At 46.8% G+C, this 19324-nt stretch overlaps 1 protein-coding gene across 2 annotated transcripts in view; it reads right to left on the bottom strand.

Annotated features, from left to right (window-relative positions):
• Mmd2 (monocyte to macrophage differentiation associated 2) overlaps positions 1–19324 on the bottom strand; it is a 52888-nt gene that overhangs the window by 28819 nt on the left and 4745 nt on the right. The gene's annotated exons all lie outside the window — the stretch shown is intronic.

Here is a 19324-nt window from a genome sequence, read left to right as displayed (position 1 = left end):
TAGTCCTCTTCTCTAGCCTCACCCACAGCTCCAATGACAGGGTCCGTCCCAGTTGGCCTTTGTGCTCTGCTTTGAAGACCCCAAGTCCAGGCCCCTGCAGAGTTCAGTCCAGCAAAGGAAAACCATGCCACAGTACAGGTTCTCAAACCACAGCTCCAAAACCGTGTCAGCACACCTGAGAGGCTCATGAGATGTGGATGAGAGACGGACACAAAGGGCCAAGGCTGTGGCTGAGTGGGTGGAGTGCTTGCCAAACGTGCTTGAGGACCACAGTTGGAGCCCACCACAACTGCCTAAAACTAGGCATGGTAGTGTATGCCTGTAATGCTAGCACTAGGGAGATATAGGCAGGGGGATCAGGAGTTCAAGATCATCCTCAGATACATAGCTAGCTTGAGACTCGTTGGGATACATGAGACCTTCTCCAGAAGGAGGGAGGAAGGGGGAGAGAGAGGTAAGTACAGTAGTTAACAACACACAGCAACACATGCCTGTGATCACAGCACTCAGGAGGCTGATGCAGGAAGATCACTAGTTTGAGGCCAGCCTGAGCTACATAGTGAGACCCTGTATCAAATAATAAAAACCCAGAAGCCAGTGAGATGGCTCAGTGGATAAGGGAACTTGCCTCCAAGCCTAACCTACCTGAGTTCAATCCTGGACTCACATAGTGGAAGGCGAGAATTAACTTCAGGGAGTTGTCCTCTGACCTCTACACAAATGTGCTGCATCCTTACACACACACACACACACACACACACACACAAATAAATAATAAAGATTTTAAAATTCCAGAGTGGGGAGAGTTTTCTGATACATGGTACAGATTGGGTACATCCCCCCCACACACAGAATCTAGGCATTGGCTCTCAAATAAGGTAGTCACAGATTTCCCAGGAGACTCACATTCTAGAGCAAACTGCTCTCTCTCTCTCTCTCTCTCTCTCTCTCTCTCTCTCTCTCTCTCTCTCTCTCTCTCCCTTCCTCCCTCCCTCCCAGGGGTTCACAGAGCTGTAGCACCCCCACATCTAAGGATATCCATGCTCCAAATGCACTCAAATCGATTTGTTTTCCTCTGAGACCTTTCTTTGAAATACATTCTTGGTTTTATCTTGGCTCCAACCACTTTGAAATACTCAATGAAAGGACTTTAGGTAAGGGTAGTAGCAGCTGGGGAAGCAGGCAGGGCCCTCTTTATTAAGAGAAAATATTGGAAAGGTTAATCAGGAAACTGCAGCACCCTAATGACTGAAAGAATTGATTCTGATCTTGATAACTAATGGCCAGAGGGACCAGTGGATGTGAGGTTGCCGGGCAACAGGATGCTCAAAAAGAGCTGACCATTATCTCCAACGATCAATGTAGCATATTTGGAAGCATAGATGTCTTGTTTCCTGTTGAGCTGTGCATGAAATGCATCATGCACTCTGCTTTTCTTTTCAAAAATGTCAATTGTGAATAACATTAAGCCCCGGGTAGTACATCTGTGCTGCTATGGAGCCACCAGCCACATAGCTAATTAAATATGAATTCATTAAAAGTAAAAAGTTGGGTATCATGATGTCTGCCTGTAATCTCAACACTCTGGAGCCCAAGGCGGAAGAATCAGCAGCCATTCTCAGCTAAACAGAGTATTTGAGACCAGCCTGGGCTACATAATAAACAATAAACCCAGACATACTGGTAGCTGTAATGGAAGTTCGAGGGATGGATAGATGGATGGATGGATGATAGATAGATAGATAGATAGATAGATAGATAGATAGATAGATAGATAGATATAGTAGCACATACCTATAATCCCAGCAATCAGAAAATGAAGGCAACAGGATCAAGTTCAAGGTCAGCCTGAACTACATTGAGAGTTCAAAACCAGGCTGGGCCTTATGAGCCTCTGTCTGAAAAAGATGGACTAGAAAGATGGTTCAGATTGTAAGTGCTTGTCACACAAGCATGAATATCTGAGTTTAAATCCCCTAACACACATGGAAAAGCTGAGTGTGGCAGGGTGTATCCATAACCCTAGATCAGTTGAGGGGGAAGGGGCGTAGAGACAGGGGGATCCCTGAAGCGTGCTGGCCAGCCAGTCCAGCCAAATCAATGAGCTCCAAGTTCAGTGAGAGACCCTGCCTCAAAAATAAGGTGGAGAGCAACTGAAGAAGACACAGAACATTGACGTCAGGCTGGTGCACACTCATGCACACATGAATACACACACACACACACACACACACACACACACACACACACAGAGAGAGAGAGAGAGAGAGAGAGAGAGAGAGAGAGAGAGAGAGAGAGAGAGAGAGAGAGAGATATTGAATATATTGAATTACTGACAAGTAATTTGCCAGGCGTGGTGTAACTCATGCCTGTATCCCAGCACTTGGAAAGCTGAAACAGAAGGAATGTTATGAGTTTGAGGCTAGCCTGGGCCAGTGTACAGAGTAAGACTCTGTTTCAATGAATGAATGAATTAGGCTCTTCTTGGTGATAAGTGCCGAGAAAACCAGAGAGACCAAAATAATCATCATCAATTACAAAGGAAACTAAAGTTCAGACAAGAGAAAAATCCACGTTGGCGTCTTCGTTACTATTTTATTGCTGTGGAGAGAAACCATGACGGAGGAAGCATGTAACTGGGGGCTTGTGTACACTGTCAGAGCTTACAGAGCTTTGTTGGAATCCAGAGAAACTACCCCATGATACTAAATGAGGAGACCTCTTACAAAGCAACGGGCCTGAGTGCTCCCTGAATACCCTGCAGGGCTGCAGATTGAGGAGGAGTTCTGAGCATAGACAAGATCCTGGGTCCAAGCCACACTCCTGGGAGAGACAGCTGATGGGATGGCCTTTGGGTCAAATGGTAAAGTTAGGTGAGCCCCAGCATCATGGACTGAATGCTCATGCCTTCCCGTCCCTTGTACCATTCATATGGTACAAACTGATATGATGGCATCAGGAGGAAGAGTTCTGAGACAATGAGGTCAGGAGGGTGAACCTCATCAATGGAATTCATGCCCTCCTCAGAGGATACCAGAGTTCTCTCCACCCCTTTTGGTACTATGTGAGGGTACAAGAAATATTTGGACATCGGAAATCTGGAAAACACAGACCATGCTGGGAGTTTGATCTCAAATTCAAAGTTCCTGGCACTTTGAAGGAATTTCTGATTGATTCTGATTGTTACTGAGTTTCACTTCAGCATTTGAGACAAGGTCCTACAGAGCCCAAATTAGTTTTGAACCTATATAGCCAAGGGTAGCCTTCAACTCCTGATTCTTCTCGTTATACAAACTCCTGTGTCCACATCCCGAGTGCTGATGTTACAAGCGTGTGACACCACCTATGACCTGAATTTCTGTCGTAAAACTTGGTCCTCGAGCAAACAGCCACTACCTTCCTCAGATGAGCTGTGCCTGATTGCACCAGTATATCAAGATTGGGCCTATGGATTTGCATCCCCTCACCAAGGGTCACTGGACCCTCACCTGAGCTTCCAGTTGCCCCTCACAGCCATTTATATGCCATTCTTTCCTAATTACAAATGGCTTCTATGTCCTAGAGGTGCTAGGGCACACAGGCTGGGAGGCTATCTGAATGGACTCCATTTATGCAACCAGGGAAAAGCCGCCATCCATGTTGGCAAAGACTGTCCAGTGTGGGTACTTGGGGTACCCCACATTCCTATAAGCAACCTCAACCTGTGTACTGTAAGCAAGCCCAATAAGCTCACTGATTTCTCTAGGGAAAACTCATGGAATCATGCTTTGGCTTGTCACTGGGACCTTATGAGGAGGGGGTGGGCACTGCTCACATTTCCCCAGGGAAGAAATTCTAGAAACAGATGTTCGTTAGTTGTTCAGTCTTTGGCATTTTGGAATAGCTGCCCAAACAGCCTGAGACAATTTAAAGATGATATTGCATTATACAAACTCCATTATGAATTGAGTATGATTCGTCCCCACAGGCTTGTGTGTTGAATGTGTTTTCTCCAGATGGCCTGCTATTCTGAGAGATGATGGACAGTTTTGGAGGTGGGTTCTAGCTGGGAAAAAGTAGGTCACTGGGAGTGGGTCCTTCAGAGTATATTATTCCTGGTCACTTCCTGTCTCCCTCTCTCTACTTCCTTTGAATATCTCTTCTCCACATGCTCCAACCACCATGACATTCTGTCCAAACACATGAAGCCAAATGACCTGTCTCAAAACATAAAAAGCCAAGACCAGCCTGGCTTAAAAGTGAGTTTTAGGCAGCCTGGGCTACAGTGTAAGATAATGTCCCTAAAAAATAAAAATGAGGCCAGCAGTGGTGGTGCACACATTTAATTCCAGTACTTGGGAGACAGAGGTAGGTGGATCTCTGTGAGTTCGAGGCCAGCCTGGTCTACAAATCAAGTTCCAGGACAGTCAGAGCTGTTGCACAGAGAAATCCTGTCTTGAAAACCAATATAAAAAATAAAAATGGGTCTAGGTTGCTCAGTAGTTAAGAGTGTGTTTGGGTCCCAACACCCATATCAGGCAATTCACAACCATCTATAACTCCAGCTCCAGGAGATCTGATACCTCTGGAATTCATAGGCACCAGCACTCACATATACTACCCACACATGGACATACACACACATACATAACCTAAAATAAAAATACTTTTAAAAGGAGGGCTGGGTAGATAGCCTGGTGAAATGCAAACACAGGGGCCTGAGTTCAATTCTCTGAACCTATGTAAAGAAAAGCCAGGGATGGTAGTGCAGACCCGTGACCACAGCGCCGAGGAGGTGGGAACAGGCAGACCCTTGGGGCTTACTGGCCAGCCAGCCTAGTCTATGTGGCAAGTTCTGGGCCAGTGAGAGATTCTGTCACAAAATAAAGGTGAGGAATGACACCAGAAGTTCACCTCTGCCTTCCACGCACATGTAGACACCCATATGCTGTGGGATGTCTTTCTGTATGCTGTGAATATGTATTGCTCTGATTGGTTGATAAATAAAGCTGCATTGGACTGTGGAAGAGCAAGATGGAGCTAGGCAAGGAAATCCAATGGAGATAGTGAAAGGAGAAAGGAGAGTAAGGGGAGATGCCATCCTGCCATTCAGGGAGCAGCATGTAATGGCACACAGGTAAAGCCACAGAACACGTGGCAACATATAGATTAATAGAAATGAGCTGAGTTTAGTTATTAGAGCTAGCTAGCAAGAAGCCTGAGCCATAGGCCATGGCCATACAGTTCATAATTAAAATAAGCCTTTGTGTGTTTATTTGGGTCTGAGTGGCTGCAGGACTGGGCGGGACACAAGAAAACTTCTGGCTACATACACACACAGACACACCAAAGGAAAAGGGAGAAAGACTAGGCATGGTAGTACAGGCCTGTCATCACAACCTCTCAGAAGGTGAAGAAAGAGGATCATGCAGTTGAGGTCTGCCTGGGCTACAGAGTGAGTTGAAAGCCAGCTTGAGCTATAAGGTGACTTCAAGCTACATAATGGAACCTTATCTTGGAAACAGAGAGGACAGGAAGGAGGGAGATGTGGGTACACTATGACCAGTGCTGAAATGACAGCTCCACTAGCATGGCCAGTTACCCTCTAAACCAGTCTGCCACTAGTCAGTACCTACTGTATACCACTTCTACTTTTCCTCACATCTCTCTGTAGCTCAGGAAGGCATCACAGTCTGTGCTCTGCCACCCCCACACCTTCCTGCACTCACCTGACCACACTTCTCTGCTCTGTTAGCCACACATAAATGCTAATGTGAACTGCAGGGGAACAGAGAATTGTCTTGGTTGGCCCTGCATCCCAGCACCTAGGACAGAGCCTGCTGGCTCACAGGCATGGGCAGGCAATTGTTTTGTTCTGTGTTGGGTTGGGTTGGTTGATGCAGGTTTGGGTTCTTGCTATATAGCCCAGACTGGTGTGACATGCACTACCTTACTGCCTCCACTTCTTGCACCCTGAGATTACTACCATGCCGGGCACACTCAGCAACTGCTGATGTCATGAATACATGAGATACAGAGGTGGCTCATGCCTGAAGTGCCAGCCTTCAGGAGGATTGCTGTGAGTTGAAGGAGAGCCTGGGATATACAGTGAGTTCTAGGCAAACATGGGCTACAATGTAAAACCCCATCTCAACAATTAAAAAAAGGGACTAGGTAGATTGCTCAGTGGTTAAGAGCACTTATTACTCTTTTAGAGAACTCGATTTCCATTCCCAACACCAACAGTGAACAGCTTATGACTGCCTGTAACTCCAGCTCCAGGGGATCCAACAGCCTTCTCGCTTCTGCAGATATTGCACTCATGTGGACACACACACACATAATTAAAAATAATAAATCTTGTTCAAGGCCAGCCTGGGCTACCAAGTGAGTTCCAGGAAAAGGCGCAAAGCTACACAGAGAAACCCTGTCTCGAAAAACCAAAAAAAAAAAAAAAAAAAAAAAAATCTTAACTGGGCTTGGTGGTGCCCATCTTTAATCTTAGCACTCAGGAGGCAGAGGCAGGTGGATCTCTGTGAGTTTGAGGTCAACCTGGTCTACATGATATGTTCCAGAACAGTCAGAGCTACATAGTGAGACCCTGTCTCAAAAATAAATAAATAAATAAATAAATAAATAAATAAATTTGGGGGGGGGTTCGAGACAGGGTTTCTCTATGTAGCTTTGCGCCTTTCCTGGAACTCACTCTGTAGCCCAGGTTGGCCTCGAACTCACAGAGATCTACTTGGTTCTGCCTCCAGAGTACTGGGATTAAAGGCATACTCCACCACTGCCCGGCAATATTTTTAAATTTAGATTTATAATTGGTAAACCTAACTGTTCAGAAAGAAAATGGTGACTGCTCTGTGTGTGTGTGTGTGTGTGTGTGTGTGTGTGTGTGTGTGTGTGTTGTGTATAAGTTCATGTGCATGGATGCACTTGAGTGTGCATATACATGTGTGTATACGTGTGTGTATGCCAGATGTAAACCTCTGGTCTTGCTCCTCAGTAGCTGTCCATCTTGCTTTTTGAGACAGGGCCTCCCACTAACTGGGGCTCACTTGAGTAGGCTAGCCTAGCTGGCCAGGGAACTCCAGGGATCCACCTGCCTCCACCTCGGCAACATGGGGTTATAAACACATGCCGCCATGTCCAGATTTGTATGTGGGTGGTAGGGATAAAACTGAGTTCCTCAAGCTTCTGTGGCAAGCACATCACCAACTGTATGGCTTAGTTTTTTGTCCACTTGACAGAAGCTAGAGACACCTGGGAAGACAGGATGAGGAACTACCTCCATCAGATTGGCATGTGGCGTGTCTGTGGGGCATTTTCTTAACTGTTAGTGGACAGGAGAGGATAAGCTCCCTATGGGCAGTGCCACCCCTGGGCAGAGAGGAGAATGGACTGCATAAGGAAGGAAGCTGACCATGAGCCCGGCAGCAAGCCAGTAAGCAGTGTCCCTGCATTGTCTCTATGTCTGAGTTCTTGCCTTGAGCTCCTGTGTTGGCATCCTTCAGTGGTAGACTGTAACCTGTCCAGATGTGTGGCGTGTGCATGAGTCCATGTTTAGATATAGGTGCTCACTCATGTGCACTGTGGAGCTTAGAGGCCGGCATCACAAGTCTCCCTCCATCACTCTCCACCTTATTTTTTGACGCAGGGTCTCTCACTGAACCTGCAGCTCTCTGTTTCAGCCAGACTGGCTGGCCAGCAAGCTCTCAGAAACCTCCTGTCTCTGCCTCAGCCCCCACCCCAGTGTGGGAGTTACAGATATGTGTCACACCTGACTTTTATATGGTTGCTGGGGATCTGAACTCAGATTGTCATGCCCAGCAATCACTTTACCAATGAACCATTTCCCAGCCCCATCCATGTGCTTCTTTATTTATATTAATTTATTTTTGGTTTTTCGAGACAGGGTCTCACTGTGTAGCCCTGGCTGTTCTGGAACTCACTCTGTGGACCAGGCTAGCCTTGAACTCAGAGATCCTCCTACCTCTGTCTAGGATTAAAGGCATGAGCCACCATGCCTGGCTCTAAAATTTTTATCACATCTGTTTACTTATTTATCTGTGTAGGGGCTGCATATGTGCCTTGGCATGTGTGGGGGGGGGGTTCAGACGACAGCCTGCAGGAGTTGGCTATCTCCTTCCACTGTGTGGCTCCCAGGGATTGAAACTGGATCATCAGGCTTGGCAGTAAGAGCCTTCATCTGATGAGTCATCTCATTAGCCCCATGAACATCATCATCATCATCATCATCATCATCATCATCATTAAATTATATGTATATTTGAGAGCAAATGGGCAAATGGACATGAGTGTGGGTGTTCTTCCAGAATCCAGAAGATGGCATCAGATCCCCCGGAGCTAGAGTTATGGGCTGCCTTCTGTGGGTGCTGGGAACTGAGTTCAGGTTCTCTGCAAGGGTAGCATGCACTCTTAACCACTGATCCATCTCTCCAGTCTCCTATGAACATCTTCTTAATGCTGCCCCTCTGGGGTCAGATAACTCACAATAGGACACAACCTCTCCCTCCTCCCTCTCTTTCACCAACACTAGCCACAGATGTCAACCAAAGAAGAAATTATTGGTAATTATTAACATCCAGACTACAGAATCTCCATGGCCCCTGACCTCCCCACTTGCCCTCCTGCCCCATGGGGCCTGGCGGAATCTGTCCTCATGACAGAGTCCCAGGGCTGTGGAGGTCAGACCCTCAGCCTGGGAACACGAGCAGTTTGGGCTTAGGATGGATCTGAGATACGGTGGACAGAAAAAGCTACCTTGTCTCCACGGGTACAGTGGCCCCTGAACCTGGGAACCCATCCCAGCTGTTCATCTGTATACACTGTTAAAATAAATTATAAAATATGAATGAGGGCCAGCAAGATGGTTCAGTGGATAAAGGTGCTTGTTGCCAAGCCTGACAACCCAAGTTGGATCCCTGGATCCCATAGGTGGAAGAACTGATTTGTGAAAGTTGACCTTTAACCTCCACATGAAGGCCATGGCACTTATGTATACATAGACACATACACATTAAATATAGGCATAATAAATATTAGTAAAGTGGTTCCCTTTTCCTGGAGCCCCAAATCTGTAGTCACATGTGCCAGTGTATGGGTAATTTAGGGACCAGCTACTTGAGATCAACAACCTAAATGGGCGCAGTCTACGGGACCCAGTCTTTAACCTTTGGGGTCTGTGCTAAGGTTTGGGGGTTCTGTTACAAATGAATCAAGGGGGGCTGGGGAGGCGGCTCAGTGGGGAAAGCACCTGCTGTGCAAGCATGAGGACCGAGTTCGGATCCTGAGCACTCACATAGACTGACTCAAAGCTGGACACAGTGATGTACACATCTGCAACCCCAGTGTTCCTATGGTGAGATGAGAGTCGGAGACAGGGGAGTCCCTGGAAGCTCTCGGGTACGACAGTCTAGTGTTCACAGCAGAGAACAAGAGATCCAGTCTCAAACAACGTGGAAGGTGAGGGCCAATATCTGAAGTCATCCTCTGAACCACGCATGTGTTTGACACTCATGCCACCCCCAACATGTACATGAAAACATATATATATATATATATATATATATATATATATATATATATATATATATATATTACACGCAACACACAAGCACTCACACATGCATGCATGCATGTACATGCAGACACACACACATCAATCAAGGTAGAGAGCTATAGAGGAAGGAAAAAACGAAATGAATTAAAATGAGGACCCATGATATATGGGGAACTCACATATTTGGGGTCTGCAATGTTTCGGGTCTAATTTGGCCCGGTAATGCATGTCTGTCAAGTCAGCCACTTGGAAAGTTGAGGCAGGAAGATCACAACTTAAGGCCTATGTGGCTACAGAATAAGTCCAAGGCTAGCTTGGGATACAGAGTGAGTTCAAGACCAGCATAAACAGCTTAGTAAAAACTTGTCTTGCCGGGCAGTGGTGGCACATGCCTTTAATCCCAGCACTTGGGAGGCAGAGGCAGGCAGATTTCTATGAGTTCGAGGCCAGTCTGGTCTACAAATCTAGTTCCAGGACATGCTCCAAGGCTACACAGAGAAACCCTGTCTCGGAAAAAAACAAAACAAAAACTTGTCTTAAAAAAAATGAGTGGGGCCTGGAGAGATGGCTCAGAGTTTAAGAGCACTGGCTGCTCCTCCAGAGGTCCTGAGTTCAATTCCCAGCACCCACATGGTGGCTCACAACCATCTATAATGACATCTGGTGCCCTCTTCTAGCATGCAGGCAGAACACTGTATACAAAAAAATTAGTAAATCTTTTTAAGAAAGGTGTGGCTGGTGAAACAGCTCAATAGGCAAAACAATTGCCATACAAGCCTGAAGACCACATAAAAAGCCACATGTAAGCCAGGCAGTGGTGATGCACGCCTTTAATCCCAGCACTGGGGGGGGGGGCAGAGGCAGGCAGATCTCTTAGTTCCAGGCCAGCCTGGGCTACCAGAGTGAGTTCCAGGACAGCCTGGCCTTAGGAAGAGACTAAGTAGAGATTGGAGGATTGCCTAGAAACAGGCAGGCCAGCTAGCCTAGAGTATGAAGCATGGCAGAAACAAGAGAGACCCTCCCAAAAGATGCCCTCGCCCACACCTCTTACACACATAAACACGCACGCACGCACGCACGCACGCACGCACGCACGCACCCACAGAGATTTTTTTTTAAGTGATTTAAGTGCAAAGAGAAGTAGTTCGCCCAGTATGTGGGAAATACTGGTTTCCACACCCACTTTAAAAAAAAAAGATTCTCAGAACTCACGGGAAGGAAGTTTATAAGGCAGGTGGATCAGATCAAGATCGTCCTCAGCTAATGATGAATTTGAGGCTAGCCTGGGATACATGAGACCCTGGAGGAGAAGGAAGAAGATGAGGTGGAGGAGGAAAAGAAGGAGCAGGGACAATGGGAGGTGACAGAGGTCATACTGCAAGCAGAGATGTAGCTTTCTTGAACACCTAAGCCACCAGTCCATGGAGGGCATTGCAGGTTGGGACATAGGGGGCCCACTGTCCCTGGTGCAGATAAAGCTGCTCAAGGGTCCTTAAGTACTGAGAGTCACTGGGGATGTGACATCCATCACTAGCACAGCCTTCCATAGTCAATGGACACTAGGCAGGCCCAAGAAGAGCTTCTCCACATCTCCAGGCCCATCCATGTACCTACTGTTCCAAACAAAAGATGGCTGCATATATAGATCCACGGTGGAATACCACTCCACTTTAAAAAGGCAGGGAACCCTGGTCAGAACAACGACGACGACATGTACTCAGGTCAGTTACAGATACTGTGGGATTCCATGGCTCTGAGGTCCCAGGGTAGCTAAATCACGGGGATATAAAGTAGGCTGCATGTGGCAGTGCATACTTGTGGTCCCAGCACTACAGAGACAGAGGCTAAAGAGTTAACAGACCCACCTTGTCTGCAGAAAAGATGGGGGTGGGTTGGGGTGGACAAGATGGAAAAGAGGATGATGGGAGCTCGAGGCTGAGGTGAGGAATGGAGATTTAGCATTTAATGACTACAGAGTTTCATGTCTGGAAGACAGAAAGTTCTGGAAGCAGGTGTTAGCATGATGTGAATGTGCTTAATGCCTCTGAGTTGTGCAGTTAAAAATGATTAAGACAGACCTGGTATGATGGTCCCAAGGGTAAAAGTGTTTGCTGTGTGAGCCTGACCACCTGAGTTTGATACCTGGAACCTGCCTTTAAAAAAACAAACAAGCAAACAAAAACGTGTGTGGTGGTTCGAATATGTAATCCCAGCACTCCTGCAGTGGGGCGGGAGGTAGAGACAGAACTGTTGAGTAGTCTGTGGGGGCAGATAACCTGCACACTCAGAACAGTGACAGAAAAAAACATGGTAGAAACCATGTGCTCTCCTACGATATCTCTCTCTCTCTCTCTCTCTCTCTCTCTCTCTCTCTCTCTCTCTCTCTCTCTCTCACACACACACACACACACACACACACACACACACACACACACACACACTTTTTTAAATTGTTAAGATGGCCCATTTGGGGAGGGGAGGGGCGTGATGGCTCAGAGGGTAAGCCATTGGTTGTGCAAGCATGAGAGGAACTGAGTTCACATCCCCAGCAATCACATAAAAAGCTGTCCGAAGTCACACGTGCCTATAATCCCGGTGCTGGGGGAGGAAGAAACGGCCAGATCCTGGGGCTCACTGGTCAGTCAGTGGAGCGAAATTAGTGAGCACTGAAAAGACAGACTAACTTCTGTCTGGGTGTCATGAGTGTCACGGTCCCCTGCCTGAGAAGGTGTCATGTTCCAGGAGTCCTGAGGATGGAAACCCTGCTCTTGCCCTCTCAGCCCATCACTTCCAAAAGCCTGAGTCACTTTCAAAAGGAGTGCACGTGGACGGAGTCTGTTGATACCGTAGTAGTCATAAATCACTTCTGATCTAACACGGGAATCAGAGACCACTCCCCCTCTTCACACCAGCAACTAAAAGACACAGAACTCTGGGTAGAGTTGTTTCATTTCCTAAGATCCAATCATATTATCACAGAAAAATAAATCATCTTTATTTAAATACTTTCAATACTGGCTTGGAATTAGAGCTCATTGGTAGAGCATGTGTCTCCTATGCATGATGCCCATCCCTTGCCTTTTCCAGACAAAGTCTCACTATACAGCCTAAGCTGACCTCCAATGGGCAATCCTCCTGCCTCAGGCTCCCGGGTGCAAACTACCAACAACGATTGTCATATTGTACATTTTAATGCTGTAGGTCCTTGCTCTCCAAGAGAAGTCTCTGTAAAGACTGGAATGTTCGAGATCTCAACTATGCAGAATAGAATTCACCAGCCACAAGCATCCTGCACCCTGAAAATGTGGCCATGGTAGCTGAGATGTAACCTTTCTCATTTTAGTTAATTAAATAATTTCTATTTAAAATAAAGTAGCTACAGGTGGCTCATGTTACTTTATCTGACAGCAGAGCTTCAGGGTGGGGCTGTTAACTCAAATTTAAAAGAAAATTGTGTATATAAATAGCAAAATAATTTTGGTGCAGTGACATCAAGAAAAAAAATTAATTAGCAGGGCATGGTAGCACAGAGCTGTCATCCCAGCTTCTCGGGAGGCTGAAGCAAGTAGATGGAGATATCCGAGTCAGCCTGGGCTACAGAGCAAGATGCTGTTTTTAAAAAACAAAGCAAAATACCAGAGCATAAGCTATGTGGCTCCCCATCTGCATACTTGCTGCACCCTACAAATGTCTGGCCAGTAAAAGAGTGAATGAATAAAGGAGGTGACCTGGAGATGCCAGGCAGTGTGACTGAATTAAGGAGGTGACCTGCGGGCTGCATGTTCTGAGGGCCTCACTAATTCCCACTGGGTAGCAAGGGCAGCTCCAAACCGGATTCTGAACCCCTGTGTCTCATGGGGGATGGGGTTAGGAGGCGAACATGCTCTGCTATGGAGTCTGTTCTCCCTGTGGTTGGCACTGCCATTGTCATTGGTTGCCGTGGGTGTGATGTGCGGGGGAAGCAGAAAATCGAAGCAGCAGCCTAGGCAAACCAAATGGGGATTTCAAAAATATACCAAGGCTGGGGAGATTGCTCAGCAGGTAAAGCGCCTGCCTTGCAGATATAAGGACCTGAGTTCAGATCCCTCGAGTCCACCTAAAGCTGGGTGCAGCAGCACATGTCTATAATACCAGCCATCTTATGGCGAGATGGGAAGCCAAGACAGGAGACTCTGCAGAAGCCTGGGAGCGGCTAGAGTTCTCAGTGGCAAACCAGAGACCCTATCTCAAACGAGGAGGAAAAGGCAGTGATCTAAGGCCTCCACATGTATGCTGTGGTACTTGTGTGTCCACACGTACACACAAGCAAGTATATACACACACACCCACAAAGAGGAAAACAGTGTGCCCTGCAGCAGGCTGACTAGCAAGATTAGATGGGGTGAGGTTGACAAGTGATGGATAGAGTGCCTCTCATCCAGATCCCAAGAAACCCTGTGCAGGGCCATCTGCCACAGCACAGGAAAACAAGCAAATGACCTCCACTGCCCGTTACCCACTCTCCATACACACAGAAACCAGCTGAAGCCCCACAGGCCTATCAAGAAGAAAGAATTTCTCAGACAGCCCCACTGACCTTGACAGAGTAACTTTCTACAAACTATATCAAACTCCCGCTGAAAATAGGCCAATCGTAAACAATGGCACAAACAGCCAACACTTCAGCAGAGCCCAGGGACTCAAGTCTGTCCCTCCAGCCGCTCTAGAGGCTGAGGCCAGAGAGTTGAGTGTTTAAACCTTAAGGCCTACCTGAGCTACAGGATCAGTTCCAGGTCAGCCTGGGTCACTTAGGTAGACCCTGTCTCAAAATTGAAGTGAAAAAGAGCTGGAGGGATGGCTCAGCCGGTAAAGCGCTTTCCTCACAAGTGTGAAGGACTTAAGTTCAGATCCTCAGAACCCACATAAAAAGTCAGGAGCAGGGACAGGGAGATGGGATTCACAGATAACTGGATCCCTGGAGGTTCAAGGACCAGGCTAGCCTGGCCTACATGGCAAAGCTTCAGACCCATAGAGACTCTGTCTCAAATAAAGAATAGAGGGCACCTGAGGACCAACACCAGAGGTTATCCTCTGACCTTCACACTTGGGATGTGCACACATGAACCTGGGCCACCGCTCCTGACCCCAGGAATACACAAACCAGAAAGCTGAGTATGTGGTTGTGTGGTAGAGCACTCCTGGCCATAAACAGGACTGTGGTCTGTCCCCAGCACCACAAAATGAAATGAAAATGAAAGAGGCTAAAGATACAGAGAATGCTTGCCTAGCAGATGCAAGGGCCCTAGATTCAAGGACGGGCTCTATGAAAACACACCAAAAGGATAATAAACACTTGGCTACACCTATCTTCATATCAGACACCACAGAAGATGTCTCACCCATTTATCTTTTGGCCAAAAGCTATTTCTAGAACTTACAGCCTTTCACAATGCCACAATTCTGGCTGGAATATGAGTCTTTCCAGATTTGTTTGTTAACTTGTTTGTTTGTTTGTTTGCTGAGATAGAGTCTCCTGTAACCCATGCAGGCTTCAAACTCAATATACATTAGCCAACAATGATTTCTGAACTTCCGATTCACCTGCCTCCACCTCCCAAGTGCTGGGACTGCAGGCATGAACCACAAAATTCAGTTTATGTAGCGCTGTGGACAAAACCCAAGACTTCATGCATGCTAGGCAAGTACTCCACCAAGTGAACCACATGCCCCCATTGTCCATATCTTAATGTCTTTGAGAATACCAAGGAGGCCTAAACAGGGCCACAAAGAGGCTATCAACCTCATCCAGCAGCCCAACCCAGCAAGGACACAGTTAAAGACCAGCTCCAAGCCTTCTCACGGACCCCTCTGTGGGACGAGCTGGAACCCTATCTTTGTCTCTGTGTGGCCTTAGGAGGAATTCCAAGTCCTGCGCAAGAACTCCACTGTGGGGCCATTTGACCCGGTCACTGCACACTGGGCAGCAAGCGGATATGACCTGGAACTTGGGAACCACATGACCTGCCTGCTCATGGCCAGAGCCAACAATGGGTAATACAGGCCATAGAAGAACAATCCCCTTAATACCGTTGCACAGATGTGCCCATCTGCAACTTCAGGAGTGGAATTTTCCAAATACCCTAAAGTGGGAGATAATGAAATGAATCATCATGCAGTCATGATATGGACTTTCAGACATATGTTAAACCGGGGTTGAAAATAAGTTGGATTTTTTGTTTTGTTTTTGTTGCTTTATTTTGACACAGGGGCTCACGACTGAGCCCAGGCTAGCCTTAAACTCACAATTCTCCTCCCTCAGCCTCCTGAATCTGCAAGTAATTATTACATACAAGGAAAATAGCAGGTCAAATTGACTTGTTGGTTATTTGGGTTCTTTTTATTACATTTATTTGTGTGGGGTAGGGGTGGGGTTGGGGTGAGGGGTGCACGTGCATCACTATGCCTGTGGGGAGGTCAAAGAGGGACTTGGAGGAATCAATTTTCTTCTTCCATCAGGTGGGTCCTATGGATCAAACTCAGGAGAAAGGGGGCTGATTCCTCATGCCTCAGTGCCCGCCATGCCGTGATAGAGCATCCCTACAAGCTATCTATGGCTGTGGGTGGATTCCCAGAGGCTAGACACGAAGCCTTTCCTTTGCTTAATAACAAGCATTCGTGCATGCACGTGTGTGTCTGTGACCCACTAAGCTTGGAGCTTAAAGGAGAAGTTCAAAGTGTGAACAAGATGTCACACCCCATGGCTGGTTCGAGTCAACTACCTATCACCAGGCGAAACGGAGATCTGCAGCTCCCACGGCTGTGACTGAACTGAGACAACATGAAGCTCCGTTGCTGTAGAAGGAGCCTTAGTCATGTGACCACATGACATAGACATCTATAAACATTTCCAAAGCAGCCCCTGTCCCAGGTGTGAGATGAGTCAAAGCTGAATCGGTCTTGGGGAGAAGATCTTATTGGTCACAGTGAGAACAAATATGCTGACCTCAGGGCACGGTGGTGCAAGACCCTCACCCCAGCACTAGGGAGACAGAAGCAGGCAGATCTCTGAAAGTCCAAGGTCAGTCCAGTCTGCATAGAAAGACCTTGTCTCAGAAACAAAACAAAACAAACAAAAAAAGCCCCAAGAACTAAGTTTCAGGATACGCCCCGCTATGTAACAAATTAAAAATTGTGATTCAAATGAAAGACAGGTTTTATGATCTGCACAGACCATAAAACTGAAAAAATAGCCAAAGAAATGAAGCTTTGTCTGTTTTCACTATTAGACACTTGGGACTCCAAAGCAGGGGCCGTCAAGATGGCCCAGTGGGTAAAGGTGCTGTTGCCAAGCCTGATGCCCTGAGTTCAATCCCTGTAACCCACATGGTGGAAGGAGAGAACAGACATACTCATGTTATCCTATGACCCCCCACGTGAATGCCATGGCACACACACCCCCACACATAAATGTAATAAAAAAATTATAACAAAAAGAATCCAAAACTTCTTTTCTAGCATCTCCAGATATCCAATACAAAAAAAGAAAGAAAGAAAGGAAGAAAGAAAGAAAGAAAGAAAGAAAGAAAGAAAGAAAGAAAGAAAGGAAATAATGTTGGTATAACTAAGAAACACTCCATGTGCCTTCCCCAACCAAACCTTATCTAAGTCTGTCCATTATCTTTGTGTGTGTGGGTGTGTACACAAGTTCGTGGAGGGTAGTATACACACACACACACACACACACACACACGCGTGTGTGTCAGTCCTTCCTCAGAAGGCACTCACCTTGTTTTTGAGACTGGGACCTAGGACCTACCTGATTAGACTGGATAGCCAGCAAGCTCCAGGGATCTACTTGTCTCCACCTCCCTGGCTCAAAGGCGTCACCACATCTGGCTTTCTATCTTGAGTGTTGGGGTTCAAACTCAGGCCCTCGATCTTTTTTTTTTATTTATTTTTTATTTTTTTATTTTTTTTTCAGGCCCTCAATCTTGAGTGGCAAGCACTGCACTCTTCCCAGCCCCTAGGTCTGCTTTCTGTTGCTGTAACAGAATACCTGAGGCAGGCTAGCTAAAAGAATCAGAGGTTCTTGGGCTAGGGAATGCTTGTTTACCGTACACAAGACACTGGTTTTCATCCCCAGCACTGCATAAACTGGGTGTGCTGGTGTACACCTAACCCAGCACTCAAAAGGATCGGGAATTTGAGGCCTTCCTCAGCTGTTAGAGGCCAGCTTAGGACACAGGACACAGAGGCTCTGAAACTTCCAAGTCCATTTGCTGGCTTCAGTTCAAAGGTGGTAAATCTGCAGGTGTGTGCAGAAGGGGCAAGACCAGCCTCCCTTTGCAACAAGCAGCTCTAGGGAGAGTTAATCCAGTCTCTGAGAGCGAGCACTCACTCAAGTGAAACAGTTTTATCTCTTAAGATCTGATCCCTTAGCCGAGTGTGTGCACGCCTTTAGTCCCAGCACTCGGGAGGCAGAGGCAGGCGGATCTCTGTGAGTTCGAGGCCAGCCTGGTCTACAAAGCGATTTCCAGGACAGGCTACACAGAGAAACCCTGTCTTGAAAAAAAAAAGGCCCACCTCTCCAGCCACCACAGAGGCCATCAAGTTTCCACGTGTGGCCAGACATGCTGGCACACACTTGTAATCCCAGCCTTCAGGAGGCTGAGGCAGAAGGATTGCCACCTGTGCAAGGCTGACCCCAGCCACATAGTGAGTTTCAGGGAAGCCTGGGCTATATAGAGACACTTTCTCAAAAAAAAAAAAGGCATGGCAAGATGGCTCAGCAGTTCAAGGAACTTGCCAAAGAAGCCTGGAGACCTGAGTTCAACCAATCCTAGAACTCACATAAAGTTAGAAGGAGAGAACCAATTCCACAGTGTTATCTGACCCCCCCCCATGTGTGCTGAGGCACACAATGAAAATAATAGATATAATAATAATCTTTCAAGGCAATCAAATCAAATCAAAATGCACACAAGATATTAAAGACTTCAGATTTTTTTAAAAATGCAAAATACCTCACAAATAATGTGTTCAGATGAACTACATCCTGAAATCATGTATATGAAGTATTAATGAAAATATACTCTTGTGAGGTGTGGGGGCACCTAACCCTAATTTCAGGAAGCTGAGACTGGAGAATTAAGTTCAAGGCAAGTCTGGGCTATACAATTAGATCAAGGCCAGCCTGGGGTACATAGCAAGATTGTCTCAAAAACGATAAAGAATGACCAGCGCTCCAGAGCCAGACAGATCTCTGTAAGGTCAAAGGACAGCCCAGTCTACAAAGAGGATTCCAGGCCAGCCAGGAATTCCATAGAAAGACCTGTCTCAAACAAAACAAAGCCGAAAATGAAAAAAAAAAAAAAAAAACCAGGGCTCAGCGAGGACCCCAGAGACTCAGCTACATAGTCAGCTCCTCCTGAGTTCTGGGCCTCAGTTTCTCCACCTAAAAAGAGGAACTATCTATTCCTCTGCCTTGCCTTGAGAGTGGACAGCAGGTGCGTGCAAAACCCTTTTTAAATGTTACCACGGAGCCCCACAAGGATGGAGCAGTTCCCCCCGCCCTGCTGGCGTCGCAGAATGCTTTCTAAGGATCATCTCATTTAATCCTCCCGTGGTCCCTAACTCGCAAATGGGGAAACTGTGCTCTGGACCGATGAAGCGCCTCGCCCAAGGGAGAAAGGAAACGCAGAGAATCCGCTGCGTCGCGCGCAAAAGCGGGATGACAATTTCCACTCCATTACCAAGACGGTGCTGCCTGGTTCCTGGGTT

The sequence above is a fragment of the Peromyscus californicus genome, unplaced genomic scaffold, assembly GCF_007827085.1.
Source record: "Peromyscus californicus insignis strain IS unplaced genomic scaffold, ASM782708v3 Scaffold_2__1_contigs__length_46816999, whole genome shotgun sequence".
Lineage (NCBI taxonomy): Eukaryota > Metazoa > Chordata > Mammalia > Rodentia > Cricetidae > Peromyscus > Peromyscus californicus.
The sequence above is the reverse complement of the archived record's forward strand: the minus strand, read 5'-3'. Positions and strand labels throughout refer to the sequence as shown.